Genomic DNA, 16,439 nt, shown 5'->3' on the forward strand with positions numbered 1-16,439 from the left:
TTGAAGGATCCTTGCAGAAATATCACCAATTATTAATTAAGGTATCCTCTTTTTAATACAAAAAGTCGTTTTGAAAAATCGCTTTTAGTTCTTGAGAAATAAATTTTTGAAATAATCGACAATTTTTCCGAATTTTTCAATTTTCGCCGATTAAATAAAAATTCGTATAAAATCCAACTCTTGGAATATGAGTATGAAAATTTCCCAAAGTGTTAATAAAAGTGTCCTCTTTCCAATGAACCAACCTGTTTTGAAAAATAACTTTTAGTTTTTGAGAAAACAATATTTGAAGTTTTGATAAAATTTTCAATGTTGCGATAATTTTCAAAATTCGCTATAAAATTAATTTCTTGAAGGATCCTTGTGGAAATATCACCAATTATTAATTAAAGTATCCTTTTTTTAATGCAAAAAGCCGTTTTGAAAAATCGCTTTTAGTTTTTGAGAAATAAATTTTTGAAATGATCGACAATTTTTTCGAATTTTGCAATTTTCGCCGATTAAGTTTTAAAAATTCGTATAAAATCCACTTCTTGGAATACGAGTATGAAAATTACCCAAAGTGTTAATAAGAGTGTCCTCTTTCCAATGAATCAACCCGTTTTGAAAAATAACTTTTAGTTTTTGAGAAAACAATATTTGAAGTTTTGATAATTTGCCATTTTCATCGATAATTTTCAAAATTCGCTATAAAATTAATTTCTTGAAGGATCCTTGCAGAAATATCACCAATTATTAATTAAGGTATCCTCTTTTTAATACAAAAAGTCGTTTTGAAAAATCGCTTTTAGTTCTTGAGAAATAAATTTTTGAAATAATCGACAATTTTTCCGAATTTTTCAATTTTCGCCGATTAAATAAAAATTCGTATAAAATCCAACTCTTGGAATATGAGTATGAAAATTTCCCAAAGTGTTAATAAAAGTGTCCTCTTTCCAATGAACCAACCTGTTTTTGAAAAATAAATTTAGTTTTTGAGAAAACAATATTTGAAGTTTTGATAATTTGCAATTTTCATCGATAATTTTCAAAATTCGCTATAAAATTAATTTCTTGAAGGATCCTTGTGGAAATATCACCAATTATTAATTAAAGTATCCTCTTTTTAATGCAACAAGCCGTTTTGAAAAATCACTTTTAGTTCTTGAGAAATAAATTTTTGAAATGATCGACCATTTTTTCGAATTTTGCAATTTTCGCCGATTAAGTTTTAAAAATTCGTATAAAATCCATTTCTTGGAATGAAATAGAAAATGTTTTGTATTTTCTTCCTATTGGAACAATACTTATTCCAAGAATCACACTCAGCGCAGTTATTTTCTAAATTATTGGAATCATGATTAGAGCTTCTGTCATGATTTTTGAATGTTGCATTCTTCGTGTCCAAGTGCAGAGTATGAAATATTCATTTTACTGACTACTTCTCTATATAAATAATAGGAAAAATTAATAGTTGGATGTTTTGCCTTGAAGTTATTGTACATCCTCACTATGCTGATATCACTTGGAAGGTATCTCTTATTAGAAGTGTGCTCCCTCTTGTAATGAGAAATTGCAGGATTGAACGACTCTATATGCTGTTTGATTATAGAACGATCTATCTTTTTCGATGAACTAGAGCGACCTTTTCGGGATTTTGAATAATTCGATCATTGTTAGGCAGGTATTAGATGTGTGAAAAAACTAATAAGTTTAAATAGGAAAGTTGTATAAGTACGCTCCAGTCATCATTGATCTCTTATTGTGGTTTTGTTTCCGGCTTTGAACAGGAAATAAAACCAAATAAATTATTACTGAAAACGACATACTTATTGGTGTAGTAATAAATAAGACTTAAATATTTAATGTTTTCAAACGAACTGTTTAACTAAATGAGTACCAGAAATTGCTAATGGAAAATTGTTACGAAGAAAAATGCCAAAGAAAATTGTAGCGTTTTCAGTAAATCTTAATTACAATGCAAGTTCTTATTTTCTAGTTTTGTGCTGCCATCTATCCATTACTACCGGAATAAATTTTAGGAATAATCACGAAATTACATCAGATGGCGGTTAATGTTAACTTTAACGTTCAATACTTCTCTTACAACAGATTTTTTTAAATAAGTTTGATTTGAGTAAAAAGTGAACATCCCGCATTGCTACTTAACATATTTAAACGATTCATATGTAAAGTCGATGACCTAAAATAAGGTCTAAACTGGATCGATTTACTTAATACAGAATTAATTTATATAAATTCTTAATTGTTATTTATATTAACTAAATATTAATCCAATTTACTTAATTAATACTAATTAATTTTAACATTAAATCGAACTACTTTTTCTGAAACCCCGTTGTTGATTTTAAGGAACTGGGAGTAAATGCACTCTAAACTCACTTTATTATTGATAAAGATAAACTTATTTAGCAGGAAATTCTCATCAATTTCAAATTCCGGAGTTTGTTGTTGGAGCCATTCAATTCGAGGCTCAAGGTTTGTTTTGTATTAATTAGTTTGCTACCGTTGCGATTACATCATGCAAATTATGAGATAAATATTAAATCAATTTACGTAATTTATTAAATTAAAAATAATAAATTTGTTGTAAAAACGTTTATTATTAATTATTTATTATTATTATTAAAATAGCAACAGATAGAGCGCTTTAGGGATTAATCCAATTATCGTCTTTGTTCTCTCATAAGCTCGTTAGGAAGTTGGTACTCAAAGGGGCTAATCGGAAACCAAAGACGGCAATTATTTTTAATCCCTAAACTGCTCCATTTTCCAAGAAGAATCATTTATTCAACCCATTGTCGAGGAGAATAATAATGAAATGTTAATGATGAGAAGTTCGAACTTTGCCATCGACGTAGTTCTGCCATTTTGCCATCATTTTAAAAACTCGTATTTCGCCCAACATCATCATATCCATATTAACTCAAAGATATCAGATACTCTACTACTAAAGGTTGGGTTAGACTTTATTTTATTTATTGTAATATATCTTCAACATTGTCTAAAAAGCATTTTTTATTTCTGTTAGGTATTTTTAAAATAATATTATTCCACAACTTAATTTTTACGTTCTTATTTCAATGGTGGGAATATTCTCGGAAGTCATCTAGCTAATTTGGACGTAGTATGCATCGTTGGATAGCCAAAGAGTTGCATTTCAAAAGGCCTTTGACATGTTCGGCCATTACGTGAATTGCGCGAATTGATTTACTTCACATCGGAGTTGAGCACAAGGGCGCTTCTTAGAATTACAAACCGTAAAATTACAAATAATTTTTATCAGTATTACGAAATCTCTTGTGAAAAGTTACTTCTATATCTCCTTTAATTGTTCCCTCCAAGAACTTCTACTCTTAGTCCAAGCAATTTTAAAACATTACTCTTTATGTTATCTTGCCATCGTGTTCGAGGTCTTCTCCTTGGTCGGTTTATGACCTGTGCTTTTAGGTTATACAAGATAGCCTAATGCTCCTTGGCTAACAGATAATATTTAGTTTATGATGCGCCTAAGAGACAGTGCAAAATCGAAATTCAGAAGGACATTATTTCACATACATTTCGAAAAAACTTGATTTAGTTGCAGAATCCTGATGGCATAAATAATTTCTTTGTGCAAAGTGTTCAAGATATCCTTGACGATATTGCGTTGGGCAAGGCTGAAATTTATTTCAGTGTCCATACATAATAAAAAAGTACAAGTAATTACAAATGGTGTATCTTCTGCCATCGGTAGTGTACTGCTGCTGACAGCTATAGAAGGCACTGGTGATGGTGTCATTAATTAATACTGATTTTGGTAGTACGGATGATTAATACAAACAATATCCGAGCTCGCCTTCAAGTAAAATATCGTTGATGAATTTTTCTGCCCAAAGTCGTTGATCATGTTTCAGTTTACCTAACTTGAATGCCCAACATTTGGCAACTATATCTACTTCGCCATCATTTTTGCTACAGATAACAAATCAGATTACGACTGGACAGTAACTTCTGGCTCTTCCAACTCGTCACAATCAACCATTTCAGTGTCTCTGACCTAAAAAAAATTATTTGTAATGTTGATTGTGGTATTACTAAATATAGTATATGTATAATAATAACATTATTAAATATGATATATAATAATATCATTATATTATAATTATTATTAAGAATTTGATGAAGTATTTTCACTAAAACCTAATTTTATGGAGCCCTACAGCCAGGGTAGTTTGAACAACAGACAAAGGATATTTAATTATCGACTTTCTTGTGCTAGAGGAGTGGTAAAGAATGTTTTTGGGATTTTGGTGTCAAAATTTAAAGTTTTTCAAGCAGAAATAAATCTCGAACCTACTAAAGTTAACATTACCATGGCATCTTGTTACTTACATAACTATCTTCTGAAAAGGAATCTGTGGATTCCTTTTTTGGAAAGGAATTTTAGGATTTTCAAAGCGATATAAAGATTTGGATACATAACAATTAAGTTGTTTAAAATATATTTCAAAACTTTATAAGATGTATCACCTGGGTTTAAAAGTTATGAAATAATACTCAACTCTTCCGCCAGCTGAATGCCATCGAAGTATTTTCTATTGTTATGTGTAAGAGTAATCTCCAAATTCATACTTTGCTTTATGACGTCCTCTTTTCCCAATTTCTTAAGTCGGCAAGATTCTGCAGAGCTTTTATTAGAAGTTTCTACGTTTTTTTAAATTCTTTGCAAGTTGTTCAATTATTTCAACTGCTGCACAAACCGTGCACTTTGGGCTTTGTAGTAGAAGATTTACTCTGTTAACATCTAAAAGTACATACCAAATGCATACCAAATTATTATAATGCATATGGCCTAATAATTTAACTTCTCTAATATATTGCTTACTTCTACTTCAGTATTATTTCCATGAGAACCCAGCAAAGACATGTCTTCTACAATACCAAAAAGTGACGAGACAAAAATCTAACGTGCCTGATACATACAGGAACATACAGGTTTGAATGTTAAATTAGTCAGATGTTTGGCAAGAATAGATAGACCATCTATAAGTGGATGCAGAAAAAAACCATTTGACCATTTTTATACTTGATTCTGCAGCATCATTTAAAACAAGATTAATAGAGTGACAGGAACAAGGAACAAATAACGCTCTCGGATTCTTACTTTTATTGTGTCTAAAAATATAGATGCCAGACCGACTCCTGTAATGTCAACTACTTCAATAAAATAAATTTTTTGCCATTTCTATTAATTTCTTTCTAGTCATTTGTGCCATTAAACCCAATAATTCATTTTGTATGTTTTTATAAGATAATGAACCTGTGACTCTTTAGACGTTATACGTCGAAGACGATACTCCGTTATTTTTTTCAAAGAGTACATCAGATTTTCCTCTAAATGGCAAAACTTCTGATAGTCGTGATTAATATTAGTTTTTTATGCTTGAAAGGAACGTGGTTTCGGCCGCTCTTAATTTTGGCGGCTGCCTACGTAGCGCCAACTGCTCTGCCAAGCAATAAACAATCAATAAGCATTACCTAACTAACTAGAGACTGTGTTTTTCTCTTACCTTACTTGCTGACTTTCTGAAGATTCAGAAACTTTATGAGAAAGCTCAATTCTTTAAAAGTCCAGCATTTGGGCATATATACTTCATCGGTGCCAGTTCCTTTAGAAGCTTTCACTTCTTTTAATTCTTTCCAGATGCAGATTTTTCTTGAGCTCTAGCTCATTTCAATGCCAACTGAAGTAGGATTGTCAATCTTTCCCTTAGACGGTCAATATATTAATATACACTTATTATTAATATACACTTGTATCGTTAGGGTCAATATGACCCAAAACATAAAAAAAGGAAACAAATTGCACAAGTTACTAATACTTGTTTATTTAACGCAAAACTAACAAATAATATTCTTTAAAACTCAGAAATTACGGATAATAATAAAATATTGTTATAAAAAGCTATTTTTATGTTTTACAATTTGGACAGAAGTATGTACAGTGAGTTTTACAAAGATGTTTATGACAATTATTACATACTATATTTGTGTTATTGTCTTTAGTTGAAGGACAAAATTTACAACGGCTGCGTTTTAGAGTAGTACAAGATGCACTTCCATTGTTTTGAATTCTTTGCACAACATTTCGCGATTCCTCTGTTCTTGGCAGATGTGTTCTGCTTCTTATGTGGTTTTGTATTACAGATTTTCTAAAAATATTCTTCTTCTAGTTAGCTTGTTCGCGTTCCAATACTCCTCCATAGAACAAAGGCATTATAACCTGAGATATCAAGCATATTATAGAATACTATCATAGGCCAGCGATTTGTTTCACGCTTACAGGTGTATGTGGTTATCAGCTGATCTAGAGTATCAACAGCTCCTTTTGTAGCGTTATAGTCTAATATTATTTGCGGTTTTTTGTCATCTCTGGTACTAATTTGTTTGTCGTGGTATAATGTGGGAATATAGTTGACTACGATAGTGTCATTCGTAAAATAAAAGCAAGAACTATATACTTCTTTATTTACCATGGACTTTGGAAGTATCGTAATTTTTTTTTCAGAAGACACTGCCCCAGATTGTAAGACGTAAAGAAATTATCGCAAGTTAGATGCCTTGATTTTTTTGAGGAGCTGCACCCGGTGCTTTTCCTGTATATATTTGTAATTTCAAAGCATAAGAAGTTTGACCATCACAAAAGGGTCCAAATTTTAATTCCATATTTTGCTGAGAATGTACTATTTGAAAGGGCAGCGCCCTCTAAATGCTACTAACTGTTCGTCAATAGTAACATTTACTCCAACATTATACAATTTTGGAAAAACATCCACTCATTTCTCCCAGATTTCTCGAATAGCAAGTACGGCTTCTCCTTGCCTTGTATTTCTGTCATCAAACCAAATTACACGAGATATCATGGAAAATGTCTCCAATGGCATAGTTGCTCTAAATATATTTCTACCAGTTTATGACCGATAAACCCCAGCAAGTAACAACAATCCTCTCACCGTAATCCCTTCGTCCTTCGAGATTTGTCACTTCAATTATTGTATTTTCTACAGCATTATGAGATGTAACTTGAAATGACGACTTGATGTCACCAATGCGGCTGCTGGCATATCTTGTAATTCCTGGTGTTTGGTGTATTACATTGGCAGCAGAAAAGCGACCACGTTGCTGCGGTTGTTTCGACTTCCATTCTATTCTTCCATCCTTTGAAGAACAACTTTGTACATTTGTACTTAGATGCATAGTATCGACTTCAACATCTTGTACAGGGTCCGGCAGTGAAACGGAAAGATTTCGTAAATAATTTTATTGTTAAAGAATTTTTTTTTAAATAATTTTTAATACATTAATGGAAAATAAGAGAGTAGCCATTTGGTTTACAATGTCAAAAAAATTATTTTTTGAATGCATTCTTGGAGTCGTGCCTGAAAGGTTTGCATAACTCTGCAAGAAAGAAGTCGCAGGCTGTTAGGTTGGGAGAACAAAAGGGGGCCAACTGATATCCCCGTTTCAAAGCATTTACAATATTCATTGAAATTCTTGCAGTGTGACTTGTTGCCCCGTCTTGTTGAAAAACTGTTTGTTCATCCACTGTTCATCATTCTCTGGATGCTCACCCATCCAACGCTCCATTGTAAACTAAATGGCAAATCATGCAGGTCTTGGCAAGTCGACTACGTTCTTCCCCATCACTTCGCGGCGCGCTGTAAACCCTACCTCAAATCTTTCCTTTTCATTGCCGGACCCTGTATAATCTTCATATTCGGAAATATCTTCATTACTGTCAGATGCTTCAATATACGCTTGTAACTCTTTGTCAGTTAAAGGTCTGCGACGTGCCATGTTGAATGTAAAGTCGAATACTGAATCATAACTGCATCAATGCCTTGTTTTATAGTCTCAACATCGTTAGCAAGCACAGACTTGTCAACGCACGCTATGGTATGGTCGCAGATACAAGTACAGACTTGTTACTATACTGTGACTTATTACATTCAAAAATGTAATATGAAATAACAATTTAAGATTACATTTTCTTTCTGGTCAAATAGACCCGAACAGTACAGCAGGGTTAAATATTTTCGTTTTCGTCAAATCATCCCATCAATATTGGTCATCTGCCAATCTTTGTACTCATACGTGCAATAATATTGTCAATACTCAGATATTGACATATTGTTGGTTGTCCTAATAATAAGTATTGTTTGTGATACTTAGGGCGGCCGATGTATTCGAAAATTATTTATAATAATAATAATAATAATTATAGACTTTATTAGAATGGCATTTCACAAAATAACAATATAAATGTAACTGGTTGGCAAGGGCGAAGTTAAGACAATCGTCTTCTCTTCCACTCAACCCTACCATAAAAATAAACAAAATATAATAATAATAAAAAAAAAACAAAAAGAAAACAAAATTAAACTAGGTACAAAAAAAAACTAATAATAATAATAGCGCATCAATTAAAAATAAACGAAAGAAAAAAAAAATTTAGAAATAATAATATAATACGTGTCCCCCCCTGTATATGATCACACTGTTCTCCATATAAATATTTTTTGATCTTTACTTTAAACGCCGGCAAGCTCAACATTTTCAATGATTGGGGTAAACTATTATAAAATTTCGGTAAGTTGTAAGAGAATGATCGCTCAAATAATGTAGTCACATGCAGCGGTGGTGTCACAATACCCTTGCTTCGAATATTTAAGCTATGGACATCAGTGCGGAATTTAATCTTATCATACAAATAAGATGGACATTTAAGCAACAGTAACTTATGAAAAAATGAAACCATATGGTACATACGACGGTTACACATATTCAGCCACCCAAGATCGATCAGCCTGTGTGAGACATGGCACCCTCGTCGAAGCCCGAAAATCATTCGGAGACATGAATTCTGAACACGCTGAATCCTTTGTGATGTTTTTAAGTTCAGACAACTATGATATGTATCACAGAAGTTAAAATGGCTCAGCACTAAGGAATCGCAAAGCATAACCTAAAATATTCCTCATGCTGTATATGAGCTTCAAAGCAGCAAATGAGATTTTTGTTTTGTTCAGGATGTGCTTTTCGAACCTAAGATTAGAGTCGAGCTGTAATCCTAAATTTCTAGCACACTCCTTAACACCAATACATTCACCACCAATGTTGATTTTAAAATTTTCTGCAATAGAGTCTCGTGCACTCCGCCTCCCAAAGAGCATAACCACTGATTTATTTGAATTTACCCGTAACGAGTGTTTAGTGGATACATCTATCAAATTATTGATGTCCTCACTCAATTTAACTTGAGCAGTGGCCATGTCCGTAGGCAGGAACGATAGATAAATTTGGGAATCATCCGCATAAAAATGTGACTCTGAATATTTCAAAACTGTCGACAGATTAGAGGCATAGATACAAAATAGTAGAGGCCCCAAGATAGAACCCTGTGGCACTCCTGACTTCAAGCCTCGCAGTTCAGATCTCCGAACACCCAATTTAACGGCTTGTTGTCTATCTGACACATAACTATCAATCATGCTTACAGCAGAATCATTGAACCCAATGAAGGATAAGATAGCTGATAACATTCTATGATTGACAGTATCAAAGGCCCTACTGTAGTCTAGCAAAACTAATCCAGTAAGCCTATTTTGATCCGCCGCAAACAATATGTCATCAACTATATGCGTTAATGCTGTATCGCAACTGTAGTTCGCACGAAATCCGGACTGTGTCCTAGGCAAAATATTATGCTTATCGACAAATTCCCGAATTTGGTCATTCATAATTTTTTCTAATAATTTAGACAAAACAGGTAAAATACTAATTGGTCGGAGGTCCGAAAATGTCATAGGATTTTTAATCTTTGGCAAAGGTGTTACCAAAGATTTCTTCCAACATTTTGGAAAGATTGACCTCGATAAGCATATATTAATAATATGTGTGACGTAAGGAATGATGAAGATCACAACCGAGAGCTCATCATATCCCACACAGCCAGACTTGATATTCAATAAATGGCCCGCTACAATATGCTCCGAGACAGGCACAAAAGCAAACAATTCATTAACGGTAGACTTTTTCGTAGTAGTATAAGCTTGAATTAAGTCTGGATCAGCGATCATTGAGTTTACTGCAGCTTGTAAAAAGTTATCATTAATAACTTCAACGTCATTCAAATGTTGTGGAAGTACCTGCTCTTTTGATTTGATAACATTCAGATGCCTTAGTGATTTCCTAGAACTTTTATTTTTAAAAGATGATTCATAGTACGCCTTCTGCTCGGTCTTTATTGCGCAAGCAACATGTTTTCTAAAAGATTTGTATTCATTAAGTGCTAGTTCAGTTTTAGACTTTTTGTACTTGCTGTAAAGACGATCTCTAAACTTAATCATGTCTCTAAGCAGGGGAGTAAGCCAGGGGGCAGATTTTTTGCTAAGCCTCGCCGTCTTTACAGGTGCATGAGCATCGAATAATGCTAGAATTAAATGGTTAAAGTACTGTAATTTCACTTCAACATCATCAATTCCATACACAAGGTCAAACGGCTGCGATTGAAGATCTAACGTGAAAAAATTCAAGTTAAATACAGAAAAATCTCTGTAGGTTCTCATCACCGGGCTCCTCCCCTCATCAGGAACACTAAGGCAAAAATATATCAATTCATGATCAGTAAGGTCATGAAGAGACTCAAGTGATAAAACAGAAACATTAACACAAGATGTAATCACAACATCAATAAGCGTCTCAGTAGCAGGTGTAATGCGAGTTGGTTCATTAACAAGCTGCAGCAAACCATAACCTTCAAGTATCTCTGAAAAACCAACTGCGTGACCATGACTGGGATTTATCAAATCAATATTAATATCTCCAGCACATATCAACTCATCACACTGTGGAATGAGCAAAGATAAAGTTTCATCAAACGAATCAAAAAATTCACTACAAGCCGAGCAAGGAGGCCTATATAATGCACCAATACAGTACCTGATATTTTAAAAAATGACTGAAATCCACAACTGTTCCAAATGCTCAAAACTGGGAACACCAAGTCTATGAAACTTATAATTAGTTTTAATATATCTGTGGTGTTAGGTATTATGGGCTTAAGTCAAAAATTGTAGTTTTCCACAAAATGAGTTTGAAAGTTCTATAATTATAAGCACCAATTCATTACCGAAATGGTAGTTGATAGCTAGGTTACAACATTTAAGAAAAAAAATGAATATTTACCTGAATTTGGCTGACTTAAGTCTTCAAGACCCTCTGATTAATAACTACCTGTATTTATTTTGTTTGACGTAAGGACTTAAGTCAAGCAAAAAAACGGCGCTGAGTGATTACATTTTTATTCAATAACAAAATGTTGGAATAATCAAAATAAAGTATATGTTTGTAACACGAAACAAAAAGAATAACGACGCCAACGTCCTTAAGAGCAATCCTTAAATGTCTTTTTCTTCTTCTACTTGTTCTATCAAATCGGGATCATTATCAATGGCAGTCTCAGAAGTTGGTAAATTTTTATAGAATTCGTGGAATACAGGTGGTACAAATCGTAATAATGCACACAAATCGTTTTTCTTATCAACCGAAATTGGAAGTGAACTTCTGTATCTTTGCTGGAGTGGATAATTCTTCAAGTTATGGAGTTTTCCCCTTCTTAGGAAACTTAGCACTTTAAAATCCTCAGTGTCGCTTAAAGAGTTTTTGTAGTGTACGACACCTGTTTCTTTATATTGAAGCCATTGTACAAGCGGCCACAAGAATGGTTCACCAGATACATTTTTTTTTTCGGCATACCAATACAGTCTTTAGTAAATGAGCAAAGTCAAAAAATTCGTTTTGTTTCATCTCATCAACCTTGAACTGGTTCTTTCTCCCTGTTCCCCTGACCAACTGGAACCAATCGTGTGGGTGGAAAATAGGTGTTTCAATTTTTTTTTTCTGTTTCTCTATCATGGAGTGATCGATGTCACATTCCATGCGAGTATGGCCTGGTACTAGGAACTTATGATTGATTATAAGATAGGGAAATTCACTTTGCACTTTTAAGAACATGGCAGCAACATGACTATTTTTGTTCTGCCCTCCACATGTGTCTGAGTACAATGTGACTTCAGTCACGGAATCAGGTAATTTTTTTAAATAGCTATATAAGCAGGAAGCAATTTGATTGCCTCCCCTGACAGCTAAAGCCTCGTGCCACATGTAATGCGTTGATTCACCAGTCATGAACGGTCAAATTATATGTCCACAATTGCCTTTTGTAAAACGCTACCGAGGAACCAATAAACGGTGTTGGCAAACATTGATGGAGATCAAAACTATAGCATTTTTTTGCAGAATTGACTTTAGCTTCTTCTTTGTCTGCTTTTTTTGCCTCGTATGCTGCATTCGCTTGTTCTTGGTGTAACTGTAGATCTCGTTGTACACGGAGATTCTCTTCCACATTGTTCGAGTTAGTAGCAACCTGTACTTGCATATGAAAGGTGTCGCATTTAGAACAAGTATCCACGTGCGGTTTTTTAAATGAGACTTTCAACTTATGAAATTCTTTCTCATATATTGTCCTACCAACAGGATTGTTTCTTTCTTCCTTATATAAATCGTACATAATTCGCAAGTTTAAATGAGATGGAAGGAAACGATGTAATGTGTGCTACTACTGCATTTATTTCTTCCTCCGTTTTTTTGTTTCCGGAAGATGTTTTGCCTCTTCCATCATTCGTAGTAATACCAGAAGTATTCTTCGTTTTATTTCTGATAGCCATTCTAATAAATTTCTCTTTTTCATCCGAAGTCCTGCAAAAACAGTCCTTGCATACAGATAACCTCTTGCCATTTCTTGCCACTTTAACGTCTGAAAAATACGTTGTACTTTAGAAGAGTAATAATTACCTGAAAGTCCTAGAGCCAATTGCACTATATATTTACTTCTTTCACTCATTTCTGTACAATAACACTAAATTAATAATAAACTGAATTGCCAAAGCATGTTTGATATGAAAGACCTAAGTCAATTTAAGTCTTTAGGAACGTCTGCATAGTTTTAAATTGGTTGCTCAAAAGGGCTTATGTCAACTTACGATTATAATACCGAACAAGATAAGACGCGTTCTGACTTATAGCCTATAGACCGGTTTAAAATAGTAGCAGCAGTTGGTGTTAGACTTAAGCCCACAATACCAATCGAAGGGAAAAACAAACTGACTTAACTCTGTTACTATATTGAAAAGTGCCATTTTGTGACTTAAGCCCTTTATACCTGACACTAGAAATATATACCAACACCACCGCCACGTTTGCTTGTAATTCTACGTTGGTGAATAAAATAATAATTTGGAATGTGACACGCTGTCAGCATAAAATCATCTGATATCCAAGTTTCAGATACTAATACAACATCAAAATCTTGTTCCAACACAAAGTCCGAAAATATAGAAAACCCCGACAGTAATGATCTGATATTCACATTGGCAAACTTAATCATAAGACAAGGCAGAACACTTTAGGAAAGCAACAAATATAACAAAGAGTAAACAGCAAACTAAATGCACTAATTAAACTAATTAATTAAACTATTCAATTGTGTAAGTACCAAGCAAGAACAAAAAAAAATACGCTATGTTTGAGATCTAATATGAGTTAACAATACGTTAAATAAAGAGTAGATTTCCTAAATCGACAGAAATAAAAATTGTAATTTTTGCATGAAAATATTATTTATAATCCGCTGAGGTTCGATGAAGAAAAGGTTAATAAAAATTAGAACAAATGAAGGATAATTCATGATAAAAGCGATAAATTAAAAAAAAATTATAAATAATAGTTTACTTGACTTTAGTATTTCAGGAAATTGTATTAATAGATATCGTAGAAAACGCGTCTTTTCGAGAATGAGGTTAATTTCAGCGTTTATTAAAAAAGAATGGTTGTCATTTATATATTTTGATGATTTAAATAACAAAAAAAAAGTAATTTTTAAAAGAAACATTGAATATTGCGAGGGCTCCGAGCGTAAACGGTAAATAAATTCTATAATTCCTAGTATTCCTTTTACGTATCTTACTCAGAAAACCTCTCTCTCGGAATCGCTCGGAATCGTTTCGACTTAGTAGAGAATTCTAGTTTCTACAGTTGGTACGAATCCCCTAATCTACGCGACTCGTGTTTCTTTCTGGTCGTTCTTAACAATTCGTTTATAAATATTTGTTGCTGAAGAAGAAAAGTTGTGAATAAATCGTTTAAATGATGTGTGGTGATTGATAATTAATTTTTTAAAAACAAAGTTTCATTGATCCCTATTTTTTTTATGACTTTTTGACGTATGCTGGTGGCGACACCTGGCAGAACACATTAGTCGTGTTGCATTTATCGGATATTGTGAATAAAAACAAACATTCGGGATAAATCAACGCGTGAAGAAGTAAAGTGATGTGAAACGCGTTTTATTAATTTCGCTACATCTTATTAATTTGTATTCGTTCGATACATATTGATTAATAAACCAGGGAAAGCCAGTTTTTTTTTGATCGCGGGGTTACGTATCTTGGATTCTAGGTATTTTGATTTGTGACAACCAAGAAAGTAAGTTTTTCTTATGTTTCTAATAATACTTTTGTTTTCCCTCGACCGTTTCTCGTTTGTTTCTCGCATCTTTCTTTTGTTATTAATATATTCATTTGAGATTGTATTTTTAATTTCGTTTTCTTTGGATAACCTTTTTTTTTGTTTTCTGAGAACGGCGACTCGGCCGTGCTGAATTTAGAGACTTATTTTATGCAATTCCGCTTCTAAGAACGGAGACTCGTGAATATATTAAAATATTTTACCCAACCAGAATAATATTATAAAATTGTTTTGGATTATTTATTATAGTCTTATTCTAATCCTCTTTGCAGTATTTCAAATACGAAAACAAGAAACGTCGTCGACTCCCGAGAATTGTTTACGTTAAATGACTACGCTTAAATTGATTTATAAACGATCTTAAGGGGTTAAATGTCATAACATATCAGTGAAGTAACCTAAAGAAATTGACGTCATATCGTTGGAAAGATCCATTTCAATTTGTTGATGTTTTTTATTGTACGTAAATTGATTTGGGTATTTCGATAAAAAAATTTGGAAATCATTAAAAACATTTAGTAATTGAATCATTTTATGTTTGTTTTTTGTATGGTGTGATATCGAATGGATTGGGAAAACCAGAAGATATGGAACACTTACAAATCTAATTTATTATTATTATTTTTTTTTTAGCACTCGGTGGGATGTTCTATGTATTAAGTATCATTAACAATATGTTCTATATTTCTTCCTTGTTGGAGATACCCAGAAACTAATTCATTTTGGAGTTGAATTTCTAACTCTATGACTCCAAATCCAGTATTTATTTATTTATTACATATTCAGTATGCATACAGGGAGAATATCCCCAACAAAACATCCTCATAATAAGTTATAACATTCTCTAAAAGAGCATAAAGACACCTCAAAGAGCTCTGGTTATAGTTATAATTCTAACTAATGGCGAATTTTGATAAAGGTTGCTGTTAGATACATTAAAATGAAGAAATGTGGCGTTGTAACTTGTAAGATCAGTTGCCATTAACAAATTTGAAAAGGAAGATCAAGTCAGAAACAACTCAACATTGCTGGAGAGACAATAAGTTCAAAACTACGCAACGCCTATTGTAATAGCAGTAAGGAAGATGAACTTTATGTGCCAAATAACTATCACAATACACCGCATATATGGGGTTCCATATTACAGAACCGTAACATAGCACACTAAATGCTAAGTAAAGGGATTTTATGCACAAAAAAATCGTAAAATTCTTACTGACTCTGATAACAAACCCCAAGTTATGTAGAGATTTCTTTACCATGAATCCTAAGTGTTGTTCACAATATTTGAGTCGACCGAGATTATTTTTTCCATAAACTTGTTAATGGTATCAATTAATGTATTAATGGAGTACAAGTACAAGTTTACCCTGCTTGCAGTTTATGGAAGAGATATCCACTTCGAAGACGTCGGCCGCCCTAAGTGTTGTACACGATATTTGGGGCGGCCGAGATTATTTCTTATATCATGAACATAGCTTGGGGCGGCCGACGTCTTCGAAGTCGGCCGAGATTATTTCTTCCATAAATTTGTTAATGGTATCAATTAATGTATTAATGGAATACAAGTCTACCCTGTTTGCAGTTTATGGAAGAGATATCTCGGCCGACTTCGAAGACGTCGGCCGCCCTAAGTGTTGTACACGATATTTGGGGCGGCCAAGATATCATGAACATAGCTTGGGGCGGCCGACGTCTTCGAAGTCGGCCGAGATTATTTCTTCCACAAAGTTGTTAATGATATTACTCGGGATTTGGAGCATCAAACTAAGTCTACCCTGCTTGAAGTTTATGGAAGAGATATCTCGGCC

The 16,439-nt window shown here is 33.3% G+C and overlaps 1 protein-coding gene across 1 annotated transcript in view; it reads left to right on the top strand.

Moving 5' to 3' along the window:
• Window positions 1-14,134: 14,134 nt before the first annotated feature.
• LOC111413907 (cytokine receptor domeless) overlaps window positions 14,135-16,439 on the top strand; it is a 29,948-nt gene continuing 27,643 nt past the window's right edge. Inside the window, exon 1 of the mRNA XM_023045043.2 lies at window positions 14,135-14,586. The gene's annotated coding sequence lies outside the window, so the exon portion shown is untranslated. The remainder of the gene's footprint in view (window positions 14,587-16,439) is intronic.

The sequence above is a fragment of the Onthophagus taurus genome, chromosome 8, assembly GCF_036711975.1.
Source record: "Onthophagus taurus isolate NC chromosome 8, IU_Otau_3.0, whole genome shotgun sequence".
NCBI classification, from domain to species: domain Eukaryota; kingdom Metazoa; phylum Arthropoda; class Insecta; order Coleoptera; family Scarabaeidae; genus Onthophagus; species Onthophagus taurus.